General features: G+C 38.3%; 1 pseudogene; it reads right to left on the bottom strand.

Annotated features, from left to right (window-relative positions):
• Nucleotides 1-5,266: 5,266 nt before the first annotated feature.
• On the bottom strand, nucleotides 5,267-5,379 carry LOC123324107 (annotated as a pseudogene).
• Between the last annotated feature and the right edge of the window lie 1,107 nt (nucleotides 5,380-6,486).

Raw genomic sequence — 6,486 nt, 5'->3', positions numbered from 1 at the left:
AAAAAAAAAAAAAGAAGAAGAAGGTAGCGGGAGGGGAAGAATGAAGCGGGGGAAATCGGAGGGGTAGACGAACCATGAGAGACGATGGACTCTGAAAAACAAACAGGGTTCTAGAGGGGAGGGGGGTGGGAGGATGGGTTAGCCTGGTGGTGGGTATTGAGGAGGGCACATTCTGCATGGAGCACTGGGTGTTATGCACAAACAATGAATCATGGAACACTTCATCTAAAACTAATGATGTAATGTATGGGGATTAACATAAGAATAAAAATAAAATAAAAAATAAAATAAGTAAAAAAAAAAAAAAAGAGTCTGGTGCTTAACTGACTGAACCACCCAGGCACCCCTAACTTCCCTTTCATATTTTGCATTTCATTATGTCTCTGAGCTTCATTCTGAATAATTTCTGTATAAGTCTTTATATCCTGGGGCACCTGGGTGGCTCAGTCGCTTAGCGTCTGCCATTGGCTCAGGTCATGATCCCAGGACCCTGGGAACGAGCCTCATGTCAGGCTCCCTGCTCAGTGGGGAGCCAACCTATCCCTCTCTCCTCCCCACTCATGCTCTCTGTCGCTATCTCTGTCTCTCTCTCTCAAATAAATAAATAAAATCTTTAAAGAAATCATTATGTCCTCAGCTCTGTATGATTGTTTATTTATCTGATCTACAGAATTTTTAACTTTAGTGATCACATTTTTCATTTGAGAGGTTTTGATTCTTTTTCAAATTATCCTGTTTTTTAAAAGTAGTACTTTGTTCCTATTTTATGATTTCAATTTCTTTTTTGAATAATTGAAAATATTTATTTTATATCCTATATTTCTAATATCTGAAGTACTTTGTGGTTTAATGCTGCTTTTGTTTGTTCTGCTAACTCTTATATATAGTTTTTTGTATTTAGACTGAGCTCATGTTTAAATGACTGGGCTTTATGTGCATAAGTTAATGTTAAGGGTGCATCCTTCTGCAGAGAATTTGTGTTTGTGTCTCTTGGACATTCCAAAGTATAACCAACCCAGGGTGACTTAAAATAGTTTCTTTGTTTGAGTTTTGTTGGACCTACTAGGTAGTATCATTTTAAACCCAAACTTTGGAGTATGTCATCAACCTTGTGGTTATTGTCATGGAAAACTTCTGTTCATTCATTCATTCATTCATTTCCTGAGTCCAGACCAGGAATGACATTTTTCTTTGTCATCTCTTTTTGTCAGTGGATGGACATTTTTTTTCCCCCCAAGATCTTATTTTATTTATTTATTAAACATTTCATCTGTTTATTTGAGAGAGAGAGAGAGAACATGAGCAGGGGGAGGGGCTGAGGGAGAAACAGACTTCCTGCTGAGCAGGGAGCTTGATGTGGGGCTCGATCCCAGGACCCTGAGATCATGACTTGAGCCAAAGTCTTAACCGACTGAGCCACCCAGGTGCTCCCCTCCCTCCCAGATTTTATTTAAATTCAAGTTAGTTAACCCATAGTGTAGTATTGGTTTCAGGAGTAGAATTTAGGGATTCATTACTTTTTAAAATTTTTTAAATTCAATTAACATGTATTAACATGTATAACTAATGTATTATTAGTTTCAGAGGTAGAGGGCAGCGATTCATCAGTCTTATATAACACCCAGTGCTCATGACATCACGTGCCCTCCCCAGTGCCCATCACCCAGTGACCCCATGCCCCACCCCCTCCCCTCCAGGAACCCTTAGTTTGCTTCCTATGATTAAGAGTCTCTTATGGTTTGTCTCCCTCTCTGATTTAGTCTTGTTAGGGATTCATCACTTAACATGTAACACCTAGTGCTCATCACAACTTGTGCCCTCCTTAATGCGATGGACATGTTTTTTAAATTAACTCTGTGGATGCTGGCTTTACTTAAAGATCTTAATTTCTCCCTCTTTGGGTTGACACAGTGCCTTGCCTACGGTCTGCTATACAGCATACAAAGCTCAAGCCTTCAGGCCCAGAGGTTGGCGCAAATGTCTGATCACACTGTAGTGACAGTAACCACTCTGGATTTCAGTCCTTGCTTCAATTTTTTTGGCTCCTAAACATTCCTACCCCCTTTAAAGTTAATTATATTATTATGTCTATCTCAGTTATAAATTTAAAATACTTTAAAAATATTTCTTTGGTATTTCTGTATGTTTATATGATACAAATTTTTCAGAACATTTATTCTTTTATTTATTTATTATTTTCTTTTTAATGTCTGCCTTCCCCACTAGACTATATGCTCCATTAGGCAGCAACCATGTCTGTTTTACTCTTCTCTATTTCCCTAGCTACCCTCATTGGGTATGCTATAAATATTTTCGAATGAATGAAAGCACATTTTAAGACTTGTAATTAGATGGATGGACACAAAGATAAAAATATCCATTTTTCAATTTTTTTTTTATTGGAGCCAGAGTACTGGGCAAATTTTTTCAATCATTTTTACTTATATAGATATTCTGACAGGTTAATTATAAATGTCATAGTATTCAAAGAGCAACCACTCTTCATTCACTCAAAGTCACAGTTTGAAATATATTTGAAGTGCCATATATGAGTACAATTAGTATATTTCACTGGTTGCTTATAATAGGTACTATTTAAGCTAAGTTAGTTCAATGTTCAAAGTCAGTACTCTGTTAATAGCAGAAACAATCACTGAAGATATTATAAAACATGTACTTTCTTTAAAAACTTAATATAAACTTGTCATTTGTGCCTAATTACAGGAAATATTTAAGGTCATTCAGGATTTTCTAGATAATTCTCAAAATTCTTTCTAGAATGTGGCTTTTAATGTGGAAATGATGAGAATGGTCTAGGTTGTACCATGAAAATGTGCTGTAGAAAAACAGTAGAGGTCTATAGCTCTACCCTTTAGCTGGTTTATGTAAAACGTTTACTGATGGATGTGGTCTATGGTTGAAGCAGGTACCCATTCAGAAGATCCCCTTCCAGATAGGCAGTTGTGATATGTGTTGTCTTTTTCTCTAGAGGTGTCCTGCTTAAAGCAGGGGTCAGCTGAGGGCCAGGAATATGGACTTTATTGTTGTGAGTCCATATGTGACCTGAACAGGCTTGGATCCTTTTTGTAACTGTAGGAACTTTAGGAGGCCAGCTGATGTCTGGGACCTTCTGGTAGCTTTGCACATGGAATTGCAGACTTTTAGAGCTAGAATGGATCTTTCTTTGTATTTTGTGTATCCCTTTCCCATTCATCTAATAGATGAGGCCTCACGAGGTTCCTTGATTTGCCGAAAGCAATGTCTTCAGTTAAGGGGTACCAGCATTAGAACCCAAGGCTTTGGATGATCAGTCAGCTCAATGCTTTTGCACTGAACTGTGCTACATCTGAAAGATTCCTTGTGTCCTATGCTCAGTGAAGAATGGCCCATAGCTTGAATTAAATTGACATATTTAAAGGAAAAAGACAACCACAAACAAAACCTTTTTCTACCTAGAGACAAGTGAGTTCCGTTCATGCAGTTTGTTTTAGGATGCTTTGGGCGTGTCCCAGAAGTCAAGTACATCATCCCCCAATAGGGGCAAGACCTCTCAAGATATCGGTCTTTAAGGAGTACTGCTGGTCAGATCTACCTAGTCTGACCATCAAGAGTATTATGCCATTGTCAGTTGAGTTCATCTAGTCTAGACATCCATAATGTAAGTTCTTATTCTATATTTTAAGAGGCAATAGAGCTTCTGATTCTTGATTTTGGCTCAGGTCATGGTCTCAGGGTCATTGAGGGTGGAGCCTGCTTAAGGTTCTCTCTCTTCCTCTCCTTCTCCCTCTGCCCCTAGCCCCTTCAAAAAATAAATAATAAATAAAAATTAAAAAAAATAAAAATAAAAGGCAGTAGAAGGATTAGTTGAAACAGAATGAATGAACCTAAAATATATAAGGAAAACAATATATACTTTTTAAATGCAGGAAACATAAACATAAATTCATAACAAGTCAACTAAATGAATATACTCTACATTATGGGTATGGTGTTAACTTTGAATTCCTTTGTCTTTGGAATTAATGAAAATCAGATCCAGGAATGGCAAAGACAGTTTGTCATCTAGATTATGTGTTACAGTATGACCTCTGTACTGTGTTGAGCCAGATAGGATAGTTCTCCTATGTGTATCCCAGCACTGGATACCGATTGTATAGATTTTATGGTTTTCTGAAAGCTCTCAAACTTATATTTAAATAAAGGCAGCTGCTTTTTATCAAGTTAATGAAGATACAACTTATATACAATGAAAGTAAGATTTATTTATTATCTGAGGGGGAGAGAGAGAGAGTGGGGAGAGGGACAGAGGGAGAAGGATAGAGAAAATCTCAAGCAAACTCTGTGCTGAGCACAGAGCCTGACGTGGGACTTGATCCCATGACCCTGAGATCATGACCCGAGCCAAAATCAAGAGTCAGATGTTTAACTGACTGAGCCACCCAGGCGTCCTGAAAGGCATACATTTTAGGGGTAGAGTTTGATGGGTTTTGATAAATGCATGCAACATAACCAAGATGTAGAACATTTATGTAACCCCAGAAAGTTCCCTCTTGCCCCTTGTCAGTGTCTCCCCCTCCCAGCCATCTCCCAAACCCTACTGTCACTTCTGTCAATATACATTAGCTTTGCTTGTTCTCAAATTTCATCAAAATGGAATCATGCCCTATGTACTCATTTGTGTAGCATATTTTATTAAATATTTCTAAGGAGGGTGATTTCACTTAATGTATCATACAAAATACAGTTGACCACTTTATCTTGAAAATACCTTGAGCAAGGCTGCCTGCTTGGTTCTCTTTTAGCAGTCTGACAGTCTTCTGAGCTCTGTGGGTTGTTGATGGGAGGGGTAAGTTCAGAGGTCAAGGTCAATGCTGAACTAAAAAGGTTGCCCCATCAGAAAATGTTCCAGCATTTCCCGTATATGATGATCAAATACCCCTATGGCTGCAACTGTTTAAACTTTTAATGCTTCACCATTTCATAGCTACTGGTAACTCTGGAAGCAATTCTTTTTCCAACTTGACTACTTTGGTCAACTGGACCTTGCATTATGGGATGTAGCCTGTGCTCAGACCTGCTAGGGGTTAAGGGTGACTAAGATGTGGCCCTTTTCACAGTGAGCCCAGAGTTGTGGTGGGAGATGTTCGTATAACCACTTGAATCCCCAAACTATCTTTTCTCTTCTGTTGTATATTTGGGAAAGTGGGTCAACATTCCTCAGTTCCTTACTTGGCCAATGTTCTTCCAAGTCACGCATTCCCTACTGCCCAGCTCTGGGCAACCATTCATTTTGCTGTTAGTTGTGGCCTGGAATTCAATTAGCAATAATCGCACCTCGGATAAACCTCATTGGCTACGATACTGCCACTGCGCGAAGCTGTGTGGCCTGGAATTCAAGGATACAAATCATCTCACAGCTGATGTGATACCACTGCATGAAAGAGGGTAATGGGTATTATGTATGAATATGGGCAGGGCTCAGTTCTCCTAATGGACCCCAGAGTCCTGTCTCTGACACTACCATTCAAAATTATGTGGAAAAAAGAAGGACATTGCAGTGGAAGGTTTTAAAACCATCTCCTAATTATTACTTCTCAACATCCAAGGCAATATCACCCAAGAAGTTAAATGTGTGTGTGTTCCTCCAATTATTAATCAAAATAGTCTATTGATAAAAGTACCTTGCTCAAAGGATTTTCCCAAACCATGGGACATTAAGTTTCCGTACTAATTGTAGTAATTTGGGGGTGAAATCCTATGGGTTTTCCACATAAAGTATCATGTCATCTGTACTAATTGTATTAAAAGTTTGTTTTAAAATAAAAATTTTAAATAATTTTTTTCCAGAAGTGCATTTTTCAAAGTGTAGTTTTTAGGAAACTGTAAAAGGCATATTTAAAATTTTTTTGGTTCAGTTATGCTTTATTTTATACTATTTTATTTTATTTTATTTATTTTATTTTTTAAAAGATTTTATTTATTTATTTGAGAGAGAGAATGAGAGAGAGAGCATGAGAGGGGGGAGGGTCAGAGGGAGAAGCAGACTCCCTGCTGAGCAGGGAGCCCGATGCGGGACTCAATCCTGGGACTCCAGGATCATGACCTGAGCTGAAGGCAGTCACTTAACCAACTGAGCCACCCAGGTGCCCTATTTTATACTATTTTATTAAAAATTTTCTGACCATGGCCATGAACTTGAGTTCACATTTACTTTGAAAAACACCATGTTAGTTGGTGATGGCGATGATGATGATGATGATGCAAACCATCATGTAGTAGTAGTAGTTAATAGCAGCTGGGGACATTTTTGTAGAAGCTAAGAGTTTTAAAACAAATGCATCACTTGTGAACAACAGGCCTGTTTTCCTTTTAGGGACACCACTAATCCTGTAACTGACCAGGTTTCTCTCTTTGCCTTGGCCACTAGAGAGCTCAGAACAAAAATCGCTCACCTCTGGTCCAGGATCAGATGAAATATGGTTATAT

Source organism: Neomonachus schauinslandi, chromosome 2 (assembly GCF_002201575.2).
Source record: "Neomonachus schauinslandi chromosome 2, ASM220157v2, whole genome shotgun sequence".
Lineage (NCBI taxonomy): Eukaryota > Metazoa > Chordata > Mammalia > Carnivora > Phocidae > Neomonachus > Neomonachus schauinslandi.
The sequence above is the reverse complement of the archived record's forward strand: the minus strand, read 5'-3'. Positions and strand labels throughout refer to the sequence as shown.